Source organism: Anomalospiza imberbis, chromosome 39, assembly GCF_031753505.1.
Source record: "Anomalospiza imberbis isolate Cuckoo-Finch-1a 21T00152 chromosome 39, ASM3175350v1, whole genome shotgun sequence".
Taxonomy (NCBI): Eukaryota; Metazoa; Chordata; class Aves; order Passeriformes; family Viduidae; genus Anomalospiza; species Anomalospiza imberbis.
The window spans coordinates 918,551-937,459 of NC_089719.1; the positions used below are offsets into that span (position 1 = coordinate 918,551).

The window sequence follows — 18,909 nt, forward strand, 5'->3', positions numbered from 1 at the left end:
AGGTGCTCTGCTCTCCCTCAGCTCCTCTCTGAGAGATCCAATCCCAGCTCGGCACCTCAGGGCACAAGTGGCACTGCCTGGTCATGGGCACACAGCTGATGTCTGCCTGGAAACGGGGCAAAAGTTTTAATATCTTTTATTTTATTAATATAATGGCACATTTTTATTATCTAGGTCACTTGAGTATTTTTAAGAAATAGCAAAGTTTTCCCTCCAGGAACAGGAATTTCCTGGAAGTGTACTAATGGGAGAAGGAGAAGAAATACTGATCTTCCTGTCTACTTGAGTCACCAATATTCTGTTTATTATATCATCTCCCTCTTCCTTCAGGTGTTTCCCACTCTCCTGTTTAAATGGCCTTGTTTAAGGAAATCTCTTCACTCGACCAGCTGGGTCTATGTACTTCCTATTGCTCCAAGTGTTTCTCCTCCAGATGCTTTCTGGTCATTCAAGTGCCTCTCACCTGACTGATTTTGGGCTTTGAGCTTTAGGGAGTGGTCCAATCTTTCTGAAGTTCAAAAAAAAAACCATATTAGTCAACATCCTTATTGGTGTTCATATCTATCACAGAACTCCCTTTTCTTTTGTCTTTGTCTAAAACTGTTCCTGTACAGAAATCCCTTGGGGATGGGGGACATGTCAGATGCTGCTGGGACATCACAGAGAGCTGAGGGAAGAGCTGCGATGGTTATTAAACTGTTCAAATGTTCAACTTGTGTTTGTTGGCCGGAAACCTTTCTGTGCCTCTGAGTGTCACCATCCCTGAGCCCAAAGGACACAAACCTGATGAGTTGTGGTTCCCACTGCAGGGGCACTTGGACCTTGGCTCTGCACAGGAGAGCTCTTCATCCACTTTCCCTCTTTTCCTCCCTCTGGGCATGGAGGGAGCTCCTGACTTCAGCCTGTGACTCCTGTGTGCAAAGAGCAAATCTGGGCAGAATCAGGGCAGGGAGGGGTTGGGGGGCCTTGGGATCTGTGCTGGGCACAGAAGGTGTTTTCCATTGCTCTGGGACTGTCTGCTGTGCACAGTGGAGTTAATATCCAGCAGAGGAATGACTTTTGCATTTGGTGGAGCTGTGCCTTCCCTTGGCTTTGTTGGCTGACAAGAAATGAACATCCCTCTGTGTCTCGGGCAGTTCCTTCTCCAAGGAAAGCAGGGGGGAGTTGGAGCCAAGGAGATGAAACCTGCAGGTGCAGCCTGGGCTGGAGGGAGCTCAGATTTGCACAAGGCTGCTCTGAGTGCCAGGGCTTGGATGGGGGAGATGGTGGGGTGGGGGTAGGGACAGAGTCTGACTGTCAGCCATGAAGGGTCTTGATTTTCATATCTGTTCAAACTGCATGAGGAGGTACTTGGATTCTGTGTCAATTGGAGAGTGCACATATCAATGTATTAACAGAAAAAAAACTAAACAGGACCAAAAAAATCTTTTCTCACTGTCTTTTTAAATGTAGTGTATTCACTTTGAAGAGGTTTTTATAATTGGGCTAATTAACCACAAATTATTTGAACACATACCTTATTCCCAGAGGTTTGGCTTGTTAAGGTGTTTGGAATGTTAATGAGCTCTGGGACACTGCATTCCTGAACTGAAGAGCTGAAGGCTGAACAAGCCTCTGGAGCAGCAAAAATCAGCAGCAGCCTCCAAGTTGCTGAGGATGTCAGCAGCTCCCACTGAGGCCATCCCTGCCCAGAGACCGTGGGGGAATGGGCAGACAAGGAGAGCGTCCCTGGGGCTGGGGCAGCAGAACTCAGAGGCACCAGCGGCTCCAGCTGGGAAATGGAGTGTGGAATGTGGCTGTGAAAACCCTGCCTGGGCTGTGCCAAGCAGGACACACAAGCCCTGACTCCCATCCCCCAAACAACTCTCTCAAGGAGACATTTAAGAGGAATTACAATTGTTTGTGTCCTCTGAGTTGGATGCACTGGAGAAATACCAACAAGAGATTCTCAGGAGCTCAAAACAACAAAACAGCCTTTACTGGCAACTTTAGAAGATCAGGGAAACTTTGGCGGAAGTTTAATATTACATTCAATTCACACAAAACACTTCTCAAAGCATTACCTTGGCCCATTCAAATTCACAAACTCTAAGCCTGTTCTATTTTAAGTTAATCAAAATTTGTGAGGGGACATATTTAGAAAAAAAGACACAGAAAGAGAAAGAAAAAAAAGATACACAGAAGCACACACACAGCTACCAACTCCTGGATTCCAGCTGGGTTCAGAGAGAAATTCCAAGAGGACGCAGGGTCAAGATGTGTGCTTGCCTTGTGCTCAGCCTCAAATACCATTTGGTGTTCCTGGGCCCTTCCCCAGGTGGGACTTGGGGTCATTTGGTCACTCAGGAGCTGGGCTGGGGGCTCCAGAGGTGGCTGTGGAGCATTGCCTGTGCTGTGCCAGGGACTGGCAGACACTGGTGGGCTGGGATAGAGGCTCTGGGGGGGATTGGGGTTCCAGGGCAGGGCAGGGCTGGGGTTCCAGGGCAGGGCTAGGCTGGACCTGCCCCTTCCTCCCCACACATGAAATGTTTCCAGCCAACAATCTCCTCCAGTCTGTCACAACAGGCAGTGTTGGAGGTGAAATCCCAGTTCTGGCCATGGGCACCTGGACGAGAAGGACAGTTCTTTTCCATATGAATGAAAGCCCCAGTTCTCAGTTTATTTCTGATTTCAGTGCCTGGATTTTGTTTGGGTTTGTTGTAGCTTTGTTTCCTTTTCTGTACCTGAAGTGTCCAGTCAGGAGCAGAGTGACTCTTGCCAAGGAATTTTGTGGTGCTGTCACTTAATATTAAATCTGGTTTTTGCTGATCCCTTGCTGGGGATTTTTTCAGCACTCTCAAGACCTCGTTGGTAACAGGGTGAAGGAGCCCTGGGCCAGGTTCTGGCCCTGGGGGACAGAGGGACGCTGCCAGAGGGTCCCTGTCCCCCTGTCCCACCCCAGCTGTCCACAGCCCCCGTCCCCGTGTCAGGCTCTGGGGTTGATCTCGTGGAACATCCTCTGGGGGAGGCTGCGGCGCCGGGGGCGGGGGGACCCGGGGGGACAGGGGACCCCGCAGTGCACGAGCAGCGTTGGACTTCTCTGGGGGAACTGTGAGGGGGGGCTGGGGCAGAGTTACCTCCCCAGTGACCTCACACAGCCCCTGTGATGTCACACAGCCCACTCAGAGATGTAACAGGTCACCTGTGATTTCATACAGGTGCCCTGTGATGTCACACCCTGCTCTTTGAGGTCCCAGTCTGCTCTGTGATGTCACAAAATCTGCCCTGAGATGTCACAGCCCAGCCTGTGATGTCACAGCCAGCTCTATGATGGCACAGCTCTACATTTGTGATGTTATGCAGCCTCGCTGTGATGTCACAGCCTGCTCTGTGATTTCTCAGTCAGCTCTGTGATGGCACAACCCACTCTGTATTGTCTCAGCCTTCTCTGTGACATCACACAGCTGCTCTGTGATGTCACAGAGCCCTTTTCTATGATGGCAGAGTCTTCTCTGTGGCCTCACAGCCCGTTCTGTGATGTCACACTGCCAGCCTGTAATGTCACAGCCAACTTTGTGACATCACAACATCCTCTGTGATGTCACAGCCTGCTCTGTGATGGCAGAACTCACTTAACATGTCACACAGCACCTCCGTGGTCAAACAGACCCACCCTGTGATGTCACAACACCTTCAGTGATGGAACACAGCCACCCTATAATGTCACAGCACACTCTTTGACCTCACAGCTTGCTCTGCTCTGTGATGTCATACAGGCATGCTCTGATGTCACAGGCTGCTCTGTGATGTCACTTAATAAACCAGGGATATCACAGCCAACTATATGATGTCACAACCTGGTCTGTGATGTCACACAATCACAGAATCACAGAATTGCTGGGTTGGAAGAGACCTTTAAGGTCATCAAGTCCAACCCATGCCCTAACACCACCTCAGCTAAACCATGGCACTGAGTGCCACATCCAGTCTTTTTTTAAACACATCCCATGGTGGTGACTCCACCACATCCCTGGAAAGACAGTTCCAGGAATTTATCACCCTTTCCATAAAAAACTTTTTTTCCTAATATCCAACCTAAATTTCCCTTGGTGCAGCTTAAGACTGTGTCCCCTGGTTCTGTCAGTTGCTGTGAGGAAAGAGACCGACCCCCACCTGACTGCAACCACAATTCAGGGAGTGTAGAGAGTGATAAGGTCACCTCTGAGTCTCCTCCAAGATAAACAACTCCAGCTCCCTCAGTCATTCCTCACAGGACTTGTGTTCCAGACCCCTTGTAATAGATAAGAGAAGTCTCTTTGTTCATCATTAAACAGGAACTCAGGCAAAGGAAGAGGTTTTTTGTGAATAACAGGAAACCCGAGGATATGCTGACTCCTTAAGTTGATTGTACAACTAGGGTCGGGAGGTGTGTAACCATCTATGGAAAGATTGTTACAGGGTCATAAACCCCCAGTGAGGAAGAGGAGGAGAGCCTTCATCCAGACGACCACCAGAGAGCAGGCGGCGACCCCCTAGCAACTGGAGGCGCACGCGCAGAGTACTCCCGGAAAAGCCACAAGGCACGCGGAAGAAGGAGGAGAATAAAGGACCGTGGGAAAAGGGAAGCGGTGTGAGCCTTGGCGGAGCACTGACTCCCCGGCTGCACCCAGCGCTGTTTGCTTGTCATTGCTTGCTGTAATCAATAAAATTCTTTTTATCAATACCTAAAGGATCAGACAAATTATTTACTTTAACTTATAACACCCGTTCCCTGCTCTTGCTGCTGCCCCATCTTCAAAGCCTCTCCCTCGGGCTCTTCCTCCCGTGCAGAGCAGCTCTCCTGGACAGGGACGGCAGATGGCACAGCTGGGAAGCAAAGGGAGCACTGAGTCAGTATGGGGACGTTTTCCTTGGCAGCAGCTGCACTTCCATCAGGGAAGGGAAGATCTCAGAGCCTCCCCAGGAGGGTTAGAAAGAAAAAGCAGCCGAGCGGGCCAGGCTGTGGTGAGCGCAGCCGCGGCGGGACTGTCCCGCAGCCCCGGCAGCCCGGCACAGCCGGCACAGCTCCCGGGCCCTGCCGGCACAGCTGCCTTGCCCAAGGACAGCCCCTGTGCCGGCCGGGGCAGCTGCGCTGAGCAGCCCCAGCACGGGCAGGGCCCGCTGCTGCCCCGCCGGGCAGTGCCCACGGCCACAGCCCACGCCACCCTCAGCCCCACCCTGCCTCCCCGGCCCTGGGGCCTCACCCGGGCTCTCTCCAGCGTGGCAGCAGCAGGTCCCCGTTCCCTGCTCTTGCTGCTGGCCTTCAGCTTCTCCCTGCTGGCTCCCGTCACTCTCCGGCTGTCCTCAAGGTCTCCACTGCAGCTGTGGCAAAAGCGGAGGCTCTACAATAGGTTCCAAGGCCTGGCACAGCTGCAGTCCCGGAGCCCTCTGTGCTCCCTGCCGGCCCCCTCCATCCCCTCAGCCCCGCCATGCTCTCGGAAAACCCCCAGCCCCCTTCAGTTTCTTCAGCCCCTCACAGTCCTCTCAGCCCCTCAGTCCCTTCTGACCCATCCCGTCCCCCTAGACCCGCCACCTCTCGGCCTGTGCCACTTCCCTGTCACCTCAGTGCCACCATCGCCCTCGGCTGCCCCACAGCCCTCAGCCCCAGCAGCACCTCAGGGTCACCGTCCCTTCAGCGTCACCGCCCCCTCAGCCCCCTCAGTCTCACCGTCCTTCAGCAGCTCCTCAGGGGACAGTGCCTGGGGCCACCGGCAGCTCCCACCGCTCCAGGGACACCCGGGGCTGGAACTGCTGCTCCGCCCGGCCCGGCCGCCAGCTCGGACCCAGCACAGGGAGAGGGGACACAGGGGGCACGGGGGAAAAGCAAGAGGTGAGGGAGGAAGCAGAGCAGGAGAAGAGGTTAAAAAGAGGCCTACACCTATACAGATATCAATCTAGGTAACTAAACCCCCATATATCAATACAAATATGCCTCTCTACAAATATAACTATATATATGTAAATGTAACTATACGCATGTATAAATGCAACTATGGACATCTATAACTATAACTGCACATCTAAAAATATAAATATATACACCTAAAACTAAAAATAAATTAACTGGACAAGTCTCTGTCTATGTAGAGAGATAAATATAACTACATAAACCTATAAAGACAACTACATATATCAATAAATAGAACTATACACATCTATAAATATAACTAGAGACAGAGGAATTCTACCTGCCCAGTGGTCACAGGCTCTCCCTCTGTCTCTTCCTGGCACACAGGGCAGCCCTCCTGGACAAGTTGATCACATGGGATCTGGGAAGCAAAGGGAACACTGAGACAACACTGGCCCTTGTTCAAGCGCCCCTTGAGCACCAATTGTCCTTCTATCAGGGACATTAAAAGATGGCCTGAAAGGCAGACTCTCACTTGGCAATTCCAAGCCTGCTCTTTAAAGAACAGGGATCCTTCCAAGTTTTCAAAACGGAAGTGTGTAAAGTATTTAAGTATTCTAATAAAGTCTCAGCACCCACAGTGCAAATGGCACCCACGAGAGCTTGAAACACAGACAGTCCCAGTGATAGAGAGACCACAGTCCTGACTGAAATGGCTGAAGGCTGCTGGGGGCTGAGGTATGAACCAGACTGGGACACCCAGCTTGGTGGCACAACTCCCACAAGGTCAGGTTTATTCCCTGCTCTCTTGCCACAGCAGAGGACTCAGTGTCCAAGCCTCTGGCGAAGCGTGGAGGGCAGAGCTCGGGCAGGTTGTGCATGTGCCTTGGAACTAAAGACACTTGATCTCTTCCTTCCTCTCCTTTCAAGATATGCTCAGCTAGAACAACTTTTGTCCCTTTGGCTCTATCCCCAGTAGCTTATTCCTGACACAACAGGAGGGCCAGGATGCTGCATTATTTCTGCAGCCATTTTGTCATGGCTGCTGGGAATTTTGGCAGGGATGTGGTGTGGCTTAGAGTCTCGGTGCTCCCTGTGCTTGGAGGGTTTGAAGCCTGTTCCTAAAATCAAAACGGGAACTTGTTGATTTGTGACATTTCTTCCTGGGATGTAGTGTTTAAGTAAACTTAATTTGCCTGAAAGGTGCACCTCTCAGAGGTTTGTCTCATGGGTGTCCCTTCCTTGAAGCATGGAATCTCCTGCCTTCCTCCATCCCCTCCCTGCAGGAAATACCAGATACAAAGTAAAAGGAGTTCATCGCAGGCTCTTACACTATTCATTATCTTGGGGAAAACATTCAGAATATATGAGTAAAGCCTTGTAAATGATGAGGAATCCTGAGAAGTGAGAAGGAGCACTGCATCCTGCCTTTCCAAGGGGAACCTGGGCTGCTGAGAGCTCCTGCCATGGTGTAAGAGCTGTTAGAAGGAATGAGAGTAGAACCCGCTCCCCTTTCCCTGGAAATTGCTCCCGGGGTTACAGGTTCTGGCAGCAAGTTGGCTAAGGAATGATGTGGTAATGCTGCTGGTAGATTTTGGGGTACAGATGCTTCTTCATCGCACCAGGACCTGGCTCATGAATAAACTGTCTGCATCTTCAAACACCTTGGCTACAGCAGCAGGAGTTCCTTTCCCAGCTGTGAACAGCAGCCTGAACTTTGCAGCCCCAGCAGAGCTGCAAAGCCCCTCTGTCCGTCCCCAGTCACTCTTGTATCACCTTTCTACTGAAATAAGCTTTGTGTGAACTCTGCCCAAGTTGGCATCCCTCTGCTCCTGGCAGGAAATGGATACTTCAAACAAGTTGTATTAGTTCCACAGAGGAGTTTGGGAAACTCCTGTTCTCCCTTAGCAAGAAAAAAGTCTTGGTTTTGTTTTAAAACAAAAGCTTATTTCAAGCTCATTTTGGAAGTGACTGAGTTTCCCTAGGTGGACATAATTTTAACACTTAGAAACAATGAAAATTTTGGGTTTGTTCTAAAGTAACAGCTTATTTCAAGCTCATTTCTGAAAGAACTGAGTTTCTCTGTGCTTTTAATTAAACCACCGAGAAACAGAATGTATGGAAATAATTAACATTTATCAGGACTAGTAAGTATTGGGGTAAAAAGAGTAAAGCGGTGACAGTATTCTTTATGAAAACATTCTCTAAATTCAGTGTCTTAGACAAGAAAGAAAAAACCTCTTCTCCAGTCTCCCGTGCACCTGCTGTCACAGCAGATCCTCCCCTCTGCCACAGTCTGCAGGCACTGATGTGTCTGTGCCACTCCCCTTCCCACAGAAACCCACAGCAATCTCTTGTCCCCAGGGGATCAGGCTGGAGCAGTGGCTGAAGGAGAAAATAGCATGGCTTTGTTGGGCAGTAGTAAGTTGAGTCTTTTGGGAAAAGGCACAGTTGGTGATGCACTAATTCAGAGCAATCCGTATTTTGCATTTGACATGGGAGAAACTCCTCAGACAGCCACCAGAAATAATACTTGCTTAATAGTAGTTATTAGGTGGTTGACAGTTTTCCATTTATATTTTTGCTTTTAGATGAGGTCTGTTTTGTTGAAGGATTTGGTGTTTGGAGCTTTGAAGCAAAGCATTTTTGTTTAAGATATGACTAATATTTTAATTTTTTTTTATAACATGTTTCTGGGCTCCTGTGTAGAGATAAGAACATAAAAGCCTTGATAAAAATACTTACAAAATTGGCCTGAAATACTTCTTTCCTAGTGTTTTGATGATAGGAGCAATATTCACGTGTTCTAAACAAGTCATGTTGGAGGTTGTGAGGTACCAGATGCTACACAAAGAAAAAGCTCTTTCTAGAAAACTGATTATCTGAAGGGGGGAAGCAGGGGAAGGGAAGGCAACAAAAGTGACCTCAGTGCCTTGCCCATCAAGTTTGTCAGGAATGTGGGGCCATCCCAGATCTATTATACCTACCAAGGTGCAGGCCTGTGGATCCCACTTCTTTGTTTTACATCCTAATTTCTCTTCCCCGTGTTCCTGCACTGGAAGGAGCAGACACACAAAATCAGAGAACAAGCCCTGAGCAGGGAACAAAGAGCAGCTCTTGAGGCTAATTCGTCTGGGTCTCACTGCGATCAGCTTTTGGTGCTGATGCAGAGCTTTTCATACACAAGGGCTTTTCAAAGGTTGGAGATGCAAATAGGTAGAATGTCTTCCTCAATGCGCCTGCAGCCTTTGAACCGCACCTGACAAGAACAGCCCAGGAACGGCCCCGCCCAGTGCGGCTGGGCGCGCGCGGGCCCGAGCGCAGCGCCCCCCTCAGGCCGCGCGCCGCCGGCGCAGCCGCGGCCGTTGCGCCGGGGCCGTTGTGGCGACAGCCGGCGAGCGGCGCCATGGCGGAGCTGCCGCTGCCCGCCGGGCTCAGAGCCAGCGCCTTCCCCGCCAAGCTGTAGCGCCTGGCGAACAGCCCCCGCGTCCGCTCCGTGCGCTGGGACAGCCGGGCCCGGGGGCTGCTCATCCACCGCTCCCTCTTCGAGCGGGAGCTGCTCAGCCCGGGCGACGCCCAGGGCCCGGCCCCGCACACCTTCAGGGCCACGCAGTTCCGCAGCTTCGTGCGCCAGCTCTACCGCTACGGCTTCCGCAGGGTGCAGGGCGGGGTTGGCTCAGCTGCGCCGGGCGATGCCGGGGCTTGGCTCCACTACGGCAACCCCTGCTTTCGCCGCGACCGCCCCGACCTCCTGCTCCGCATCAGGCGCCGGAGCGCGGCCAACAGGCAGCGGCCGGCGGCGGGGCGGGAGGGCCGCAGGCGCCCGCCCCGCGGCTCCCAGCAGCTCCCCGGGGCGCGGCCGCTGCCGCACGGGCGGGACGGGTGCAGTCGCTTCCAGCCGCTCTCCAGGGAGCGGCCGCCGCTGCCGCCCGGGCGCCCGCCCAGCGGCTTCCTGCTGCTGCACAGGGAGCGGACGCTGCCGCACGGGCGGGAGCTGCGCAGCCCCCGGCCTGGCCGCTTCCAGCCGCCCCCCGGGCAGCGGCCGCAACTCGCCCGGCGCCCGCCCTGCGGCTTCCACCTGCTGCACAGGGACCGGCCGGTGCCGGCCCGGCGGGAGGGGCCGAGCCGCTTCCAGGAGCTCTATGGGGAGCGGCCGCCGCCCGCCGAGCGGGAGCTGCTACGGATCCCGCCCTGCGGCTTCTTCGGTTTCTACGGGGAGCCGCTGCTGCCGCTCGGGCGGGAGGGGCCTCGCAGCTGCTTCCAGCAGCTCTACGGAGGGCAGCTGCCTCCCATCGACCGGGAGGTGCTCAGGATCCAGCCCTGCAGCTTCCAGCAGCTCCACAGGGAGCAGCAACCCCCAGCCTACGACCCGCAAGGTAGGAAAAGAGTTGTAGCCTTGCTTTTCCCCAAAAGGTCATGAAAAGTGACTGTTTGAAGTATTTTTCCACAAGGCTCTGTCCTTCTCGGCCCACAATTCTCAAGCTTATTTAGAAGGGGCACCTAGAAAGGCAAAAGATTCTCTGCCTGGTTTTCCTGCCTGCTTCCTGTGATGGTTGATCCAAGGCAGCAACAGAGATCTGTGTCCCAGAGCCACATTGTGGAGTGTGACCAATGTCTTTGGATTCTTGCAGCCACCTCGGGCACTTCAGCCCCCAGCGCTCCACCTGGCAGTGCAGGTTGTGCAGCATCGACGGCCTCCGGCTCAGCCTGGAATGCACCTGGTGAAGAGCAATTGCCACCAGTGGATCTTGGCTTTGCCGTCGAGCAAATGATCTGGGAGATCAGGAGATCCCTGCCTGAAAGGTCTCCCTCTGCTCAGGTAACCCATTGGAGGGGAATGGAAGAGGCTGGGCTGAAAGCTTTTGAACGCTGTTACATGGAGAAGGAGAGTAACTGTATCCTTGATGTGATTCCAGCAAAATACTGAATGATCTTTAGTTTTCTTTTTTTCTATTGTTCTTTCAAGGGCAATATGAATGTTGCCCCTGAGTCTTCAGGAGGGGAGCCTGTGAACCGGGCTGCAGCAGAGGAAACTTCATCTGGCACCGAGAGCTGCGAGAACAGTTCCCCAGAGCCCGAGGAGCCTGGTAAGGACAGAGCCCCCGTTGGTTTAGAGAGGTGTGAGACGGCTGCTCTGAGCCTGCCTCTGGCAGGAAGGGAGACGAGAAGAGTTGAGCTCTTGTCTGCAGGGTTGGTGCTTCCTGGTGCCTTTAGTTCAAAGGCACATGCACAACCTGCCCGAGCTCTGCCATCCACGCTTCGCAAGAGGCTTGGGCACTGAGTCCTCTGCTGTGGCAAGAGAGCAGGGAATAAACCTGACCTTGTGGGAGTTGTGCCACCAAGCTGGGTGTCCCAGTCTGGTTCATACCTCAGCCCCCAGCAGCCTTCAGCCATTTCAGTGAGGACTGTGGTCTCTCTGTCACTGGGACTGTCTGTGTTTCAAGCTCTCGTGGGTGCCATTTGCACTGTGGGTGCTGAGACTTTATTAGAATACTTAAATACTTTACACACTTCCGTTTTGAAAACTTGGAAGGATCCCTGTTCTTTAAAGAGCAGGCTTCAAATTGCCAAGTGAGAGTCTGCCTTTCAGGCCATCTTTTAATGTCCCTGATAGAAGGACAATTGGTGCTCAAGGGACGCTTGAACAAGGGCCAGGATTGTCTCAGTGTTCCCTTTGCTTCCCAGATCCCGTGTGATCAACTTGTCCAGGAGGGCTGCCCTGTGTGCCAGGAAGAGACAGAGGGAGAGCCTGTGACCATTGGGCAGGTAGAATTCCTCTGTCTCTAGTTATATTTATAGATGTGTATAGCTATATTTATTGATATATGTAGTTGTATTTATAGATTTATGTAGTTATATTTATCTATCTACAAAGACAGAGATTTGTCTAGTTAATTTATTTTTAGTTTTAGGTGTATATATTTACATTTTTAGATGTGCAGTTATAGTTGTAGATGTCCGTAGTTACATTTATACATGCATATAGGTGTAGGCCTCTTTTTATACATCTGTATAGGTGTAGGCCTCTTTTTAACCTCTTCTCCTGCTCTGCTTCCTCCCTCACCTCTTGCTTTTCCCCCGTGCCCCCTGTGTCCCCTCTCCCTGTGCTGGGTCCGAGCTGGCGGCCGGGCCGGGCGGAGCAGCAGTTCCAGCCCCGGGTGTCCCTGGAGCGGTGGGAGCTGCCGGTGGCCCCAGGCACTGTCCCCTGAGGAGCTGCTGAAGGACGGTGAGACTGAGGGGGCTGAGGGGGCGGTGACGCTGAAGGGACGGTGACCCTGAGGTGCTGCTGGGGCTGAGGGCTGTGGGGCAGCCGAGGGCGATGGTGGCACTGAGGTGACAGGGAAGTGGCACAGGCCGAGGGGTGGCGGGTCTAGGGGGACGGGATGGGTCAGAAGGGACTGAGGGGCTGAGAGGACTGTGAGGGGCTGAAGAAACTGAAGGGGGCTGGGGCTTTGCCGAGAGCATGGCGGGGCTGAGGGGATGGAGGGGGCCGGCAGGGAGCACCGAGGGCTCCGGGACTGCAGCTCTGCCAGGCCTTGGAACCAGTTGCAGAGCCTCCGCTTTTGCCACAGCTGCAGTGGAGACCTTGAGGACAGCCGGAGACTGACGGGAGCCAGCAGGAAGAAGCTGAAGGCCAGCAGCAAGAGCAGGGAACGGGGACCTGCTGCTGCCACGCTGGAGAGAGCCCGGGTGAGGCCCCAGGGCCGGGGAGGCAGGGTGGGGCTGAGGGTGGCGTGGGCTGTGGCCGTGGGCACTGCCCGGCGGGGCAGCAGCGGGCCCTGCCCGTGCTGGGGCTGCTCAGCGCAGCTGCCCCGGCCGGCACAGGGGCTGTCCTTGGGCAAGGCAGCTGTGCCGGCAGGGCCCGGGAGCTGTGCCGGCTGTGCCGGGCTGCCGGGGCTGCGGGACAGTCCCGCCGCGGCTGTGCTCACCACAGCCTGGCCCGCTCGGCTGCTTTTTCTTTCTAACCCTCCTGGGGAGGCTCTGAGATCTTCCCTTCCCTGATGGAAGTGCAGCTGCTGCCAAGGAAAACGTCCCCATACTGACTCAGTGCTCCCTTTGCTTCCCAGCTGTGCCATCTGCCGTCCCTGTCCAGGAGAGCTGCTCTGCACGGGAGGAAGAGCCCGAGGGAGAGGCTTTGAAGATGTGGCAGCAGCAAGAGCAGGGAACGGGTGTTCTAAGTTAAAGTAAATAATTAGTCTGATCCTTTCGCGATTGATAAAAAGAATTTTATTGATTACAGCAAGCAATGACAAGCAAACAGCGCTGGGTGCAGCCAGGGAGTCAGTGCTCCGCCAAGGCTCACACCGCTTCCCTTTTCCCACGGTCCTTTATTCTCCCCCTTCTTCCGCGTGCCTTGTGGCTTTTCCGGGAGTACTCTGCGCGTGCGCCTCCAGTTGCTAGGGGGTCGCCGCCTGCTCTCTGGTGGTCGTCTGGATGAAGGCTCCCCTCCTCTTCCTCACTGGGGGTTTATGACCCTGTAACAATCTTTCCATAGATGGTTACACACCTCCCGACCCTCGTTGTACAATCAACTTAAGGAGTCAGCATATCCTCGGGTTTCCTGTTATTCACAAAAAACCTCTTCCTTTGCCTGAGTTCCTGTTTAATGATGAACAAAGAGACTTCTCTTATCTGTTACAAGGGGTCTGGAACACAAGTCCTGTGAGGAATGACTGAGGGAGCTGGAGTTGTTTATCCTGGAGAAGACTCAGAGGTGACCTTATCACTCTCCACACTCCCTGAAAGGTGGTTGCAGTCAGGTGGGGGTCGGTCTCTCTCCTCACAGCAACTGACAGGACCAGAGGACAGTGTCTTAAGCTGCACCAAGGGAAATTTAGGTTGGATATTTGGAAAAAAGTTTTTTATGGAAAGGGTGATAAAGTACTGGAATTGTCTGTCCAGGGAGGTGGTGGAGTCACCATCATGGGATGTGTTTAAAAAAAGACTGGATGTGGCACTCAGTGCCATGGTTTAGCTGAGGTGGTGTCAGGGCATGGGCCAGACCGTATGATATTGAAGGTCTCTTCCAACCCAGCAATTCTGTGATTGTGTGACATCACAGACCAGATTGTAACATCATATCGTTGGCTGTGACATCACTGGTTTATTATGAGACGTCACAGAGCAGGCTGTGACATCAGAGCATGCCTGTATGACATCAGAGAGCATAGCAAGCTGTGAGGTCAAAGAGTGTGCTGTGACATTATAGGGTGGCTGTGTTCCATCACTGAAGGTGTTGTGACATCACAGGGTGGGTCTGTGAGCCCACAGAGGTGCTGTGTGACATGTTAAGTGAGTTCTGCCATCACAGAGCAGTCTGTGACATCACATAGCAGGCTGTGACATCATAGAGGAGGTTGTGATGTCACAAAGTCAGCTGTGACATTACAGGCTGGCTGTGTGACATCACAGAATGGGCTGTGAGGCCACAGAGAAGACTCTGCCATCATAGAAAAGGGCTCTGTGACATCACAGAGCAGCTGTGTGATGTCACAGAGAAGGCTGAGACAATACAGAGTGGGTTGTGACATCACAGGGCTGACTGAAATCAAAGAGCAGGCTGCGACATCACAGCGAGGCTGCATAACATCACAAAGGTGGCTGTGACATCACAGGGAAGATTTTGTGACATCACAGAGCAGACTGGGACCTCAAAGAGCAGGCTGTGACCTCACAGGACACCTGTATGAAATGTCAGGTGGCCTGTTACATCTCAGAGTGGGCTGTGTGACATCACAGGGGCTGTGTGACATCACAGGGGCTGTGTGAGGTCACTGCGGAGGTCACTCCACCCCAGCCCCCCCTCACAGTTCCCCCAGAGAAGTCCAACGCTGCTCGTGCACAGAGGGGTCCCCTGTCCCCCCGGGTCCCCCCGGCGCCGCAGCCTCCCCCAGAGGATGTTCCACGAGATCGACCCCAGAGCCTGACACGGGGACAGGGGCTGGGGCCATAGGGGGTGGGACAGGGGGACAGGGACCCCCCAGCAGCGTCCCCGTTTCCGCCAGAGCCTGGGCCAGGGCTCCTTCACCCTGTTACCAACGAGGGCTTGAGAGCGCTGAAAAAATCCCCAGCAAGGGATCAGCAAAAACCAGATTTAATATTAAGCGACAGCACCACAAAGTTCCTTGGCAAGAGTCACTCTGCTCCTGGAGCCCTTGTGATGGTTGGTCACGATGGAAACCTGCCCTGGCCCCTTGCTCAGGGCTGCTGTCACTGCCCAGAGCCAGAGGGGATCCCTTGCTGGGGGCTTGTGCCACGGCCACCTGCCCTGTGCCGCGCTGGCCGGTCAGGCGCCGCAGAACCAGCAGCAAACGCCAGGGCCAGGGCCAAAGGCCAGGTCAGCCCCACAGAAAGGGGCAGTGCTGGGCACTGTGTCCATGGCAGCCCTCACTGGGGGTGACACCTGGGTCACCTGTCCTGGCAGTTGCCATGGAAACCCGGCTCATTGGGAATACAAGGGTGGACAAAGGTTTTAGTAGGGCCTGGCACAACGGGACAAAGGGGGGTGGTTTTAAACTAAAGGAAGGGAGGTTCAGATAAGAACAGATAAGGAGGAAATTTTGGATGATGAGGGTGGTGATACACCAGGACAGGTTCCCAGGGAGGTGGTCAGTGCCCCATCCCTGGAAACATTCAAGTCCAGCTGGGACAGGGCTCTGAACAACCTGATCTGGTGAAAGATGTCCCTGCTCATGGCGGGGTTTGGATGAGATGAGCACTGCAGAGCTCTTCCCATCCAAACCATTCCAGGACTGCATGGGCAGAAGGGGCTGCTCAGTGCACTCCGTCCACTGCCTTGACTCCTCATGGTCTCTGCTGGACCCCACATCCCACAGCCAAACCCAGCCCCTTCTCTGCCTTTCCTCCCCCTGCCCCAGGGGCTGGCACAGCCAGGGGGGCACAGGTGACCTTTGGGCTTTGCAGGGCTCAGGCACAAGGGCCGTGGCAGAGTCAGGGCTGAGGTCACACTCTGTGGGCTGGGGCAGAGCCCAGCCAGAAATGAGCCCTGAGGCAGCAGCTCTGCAGTGCTGGCCACCAGGCCGGCTTGCCAAGGGAGGCTTCTGGCCATGCCCTGCAAGCAGCTGCTGCTGCCAAGGCGCCTTTGGTGCCTCAGGCTCTCCCTGGCACAGCTCCCAGCACGGCACTCTGCCCTTGCGCCCGAGGCCTTCCCTGTGCTGGGGCTGGCCTGGGGCTTTTCCTGCAGCGGGACCTGCCCTGCTCCTGGCACAGGAAAGGCAGTTCCTGCTGGAGCAGGAGGCTCTGCCCGCAATGGGCTCAAACCACTCCCGCAAGGCCCTGTTTGCAAAGCCCCAGTGGGAAATGAAGGAGGGGGTCACGCTGCTGTTGGGGTGAATAATGCTGAAACCAGCCTGACTCCTCCATCCCAAGGTTCCACATCCTCAGAGGGAGCTGAAGCTGTGGCAGGGCTGGAAAAATCCCCAGAGAAAGGAACAACCAAGTGACACCACTGAGAGCTCCTGCAGAGCTGCTGAGCTGGCCCAGCCTGGGCACATCTGACTGACAGGGCAGCACTTCAGACTAGAAAAGCCCCATCCAAATTTTAATGGCAGCGTCTCCTGACATTTCCCTTCTTGGGGGCTGTGGAGATTCCTCCCTGCAGTGGGGACACCCCCTCAAGGTCACTGCTCCAGGCTGAGCCAGAGATTTGCCCATGGTGGTTGGTCGGGGGCAGTGACATCAATCTCTGCTTAAGAACTGGTTTTTGTTTAATACAATTGCTTCAAAATTGCTTCCTGTTTCAGCCTGAGTGTCCCTGCAAGAACAGGGCATCTTTCAGGCAGTTCCAGAAGCTCAGGGATCTCATTTCATGAGGAATCTGGGATGCAAATGGCCTTGTAAGAAGGACAAAAGCAGAAGCAATGGACTAGAAATAATTTAAAAAAAATACCCTTCTTCCAGACAAAGTCCACCAAGTCATTCCCTGCATTTCTCCTTTTCAAATTCTTTCCATCACCTACTCTCAGAGGTCCAGCCTGTTCTGGTGCTTATCATGAACTGACTGTGCTCTTGATTTATACCAGCACTGGAGATGTAGAATCACCCAAACTGAACACAGAAACAAACTCCCTCTGTCCCATTTTCATGTTCTAGATCACTTTCCAGGTGTCCATGGAGATGTGGGAATGATTATCACACAACTCTCCATTTCTGGCTGCGGGCTCTGGAGATTCCTTCTCTGCATTCAGTCAGGCTTGTATTCCCTAACAAGTCCTGGTTCCACCTCCTGTTTCCCAAGGCTGGAACAGTCACAATGAAAACCTCACCAATGGCACAACTCCCCAGCTCGCCAGGAAAAGAAAGGACAAGCTGTCAAGTTCTCCAAACCTTGGTCCTGCTTGGCTGCAAGACTCCTGCTGCACACATGGTGTGGAAAGCCAAGAGAAGCTGCAGGTGGTGGCACATCTTGTGACAGGAGCTCAACCTGGTTCTCCAGGAAAGGTTCTTGAAAAGAGCAAACAGGACTGTGGAGAAGATTCCTGGAAAACTGAAACAGCTTTCCAGAAGTGAAATGAAAATTGAAAGAAACAGTCCAAGATGTTTTCCTCTATTTATTTCTCTGCTGCCTTTTTCCATCTTGCACTACTTCTCCATCCCATTAATTCCAAATGTATCTCACCTCTAAGATCAGTGACTTAGCGAGTTCTAGACACTCTAAAGTACCATGAGCCACGCAGTTTGCCTTCCAGTATTCACTGGAAAGCAACGCTGGAGCCATAAGTGCAGGACCAGGACCAGGGAATCCTCCAGCCAGGGAATGTGCCCCGATAGGGTTGTATCCTCAGCGGGGACCTCTGAGATACTTCTTACCTCGTGCAGGAGTCCAGAGTCTGGATCTGGGCTGAACAGGGCAAAATTCCCGTGTTTGGACAGGCTCAGGGGCTGCCCCCGGGGAGCGGGGGGCTGGGCGCAGGGGCGAGCGGGCAACGGACAAACAGACACGGGGACAAACGGCCCCGGAGCTTCAGTTGCAGCGGCGGCAGCAGCAGCGGCGGCAGCAGCAGTGAAAGAAGCGACTTTATTTACTTTCTATTGCTTCTCCTCTCCCTCTCCCGCTGTCCCACACCCTCTCCCGCCCTCTCTTTCCCTGTGCCCCCTCCTCTTCCAGTCTCCCTCTCCCCTGCCGGGCTGGGCCATGCCCCCGGCCCGCCCCCGGCCCCGGGCGGGGCTGCCCCGCCCCCGTCCCCGCCCCGGTTCCCGTCCCCGCCCCCGGCCGTCCCGCCGGGGTCTCGCCTCCGCCCGGCTCTGGCCGTGCTGGCGGTGGCGCTGCTGGGCGGGCATCAGTGCCTGGGGCTGGGCCGGCATCGCCTCCCTCTGGCTCCGCCTGGCCCGAGCCCGCCCCCGGCCCCGACGTGGGCTCCAGTCCCGGCCCCGGCCCCGGCTCCTCCCGGGCCCCGCGGAGGACACACGCGGCGCGGCCGCTGCCGCCGCCTCCGCTGCGGCTTCCCCGGCCCGAGCTCCGCCGCTCGGCAGCGCGGCCGCCGCCCCCGAGCCGCCGCTGTCCCGTTGCCGGGAGCGAACGCCTGGGGAGGGCCGGCCCGGGGCGGTCGGGGGGTGCTCGGGGGCCGCTCCTGGCCCCGGGCCGAGCGCTGACAGCCGCGTCCCGCCCGCAGGGAAGGCGCAGCAGGGCCTGAAGGAGCGGTACCGGCTGGGTTCGCTGCTGGGCAGCGGCGGCTTCGGCAGCGTCTTCGCGGCCACGCGGCTCTCGGACGGCGCCCCGGTGAGCGGCGGGGCCGGCGGCGGGCGGAGGAGGAGGGGGTGGAGGAGGAGGAGGAGGGGAAGGAGGGGGAGGAGTAGAGGGAGGGTGAGGAGGAGGGGAAGAAGGAGGAGGAGGAGGATGGGGCTGGGTCTGCGGCTGGGGCTGGGGCTGCGCAGGGCGGGTGGCAAACTAAGCCCGCTGCTGCTCTTGGCTTGCAGGTGGCCATCAAAAGGGTGCCAAGGAACCGCGTCCGGCACTGGGGCGAGCTGGTGAGTGAGTGGGGCCAGCGGCAGAAGCCGGGCCGTGCCGGCGGGGATGAGCCGAG

The 18,909-nt window shown here is 54.9% G+C and overlaps 2 long non-coding RNA genes across 2 annotated transcripts; one reads left to right on the top strand and one right to left on the bottom strand.

The window, feature by feature from the left end:
• Positions 1-4,766: 4,766 nt before the first annotated feature.
• LOC137464219 (uncharacterized) lies at positions 4,767-5,868 on the bottom strand. The gene is made up of 3 exons (XR_010994083.1): positions 5,687-5,868; positions 5,223-5,340; positions 4,767-4,845 (listed from the first exon to the last, which is right to left on the bottom strand). It is a non-coding gene; the product is annotated as an uncharacterized lncRNA (long non-coding RNA).
• Positions 5,869-10,482: 4,614 nt separating this feature from the next.
• LOC137464224 (uncharacterized) lies at positions 10,483-12,962 on the top strand. Its single transcript, XR_010994087.1, has 4 exons — positions 10,483-10,685; positions 10,833-10,953; positions 11,552-12,092; positions 12,439-12,962. It is a non-coding gene; the product is annotated as an uncharacterized lncRNA (long non-coding RNA).
• Positions 12,963-18,909: the final 5,947 nt, after the last annotated feature.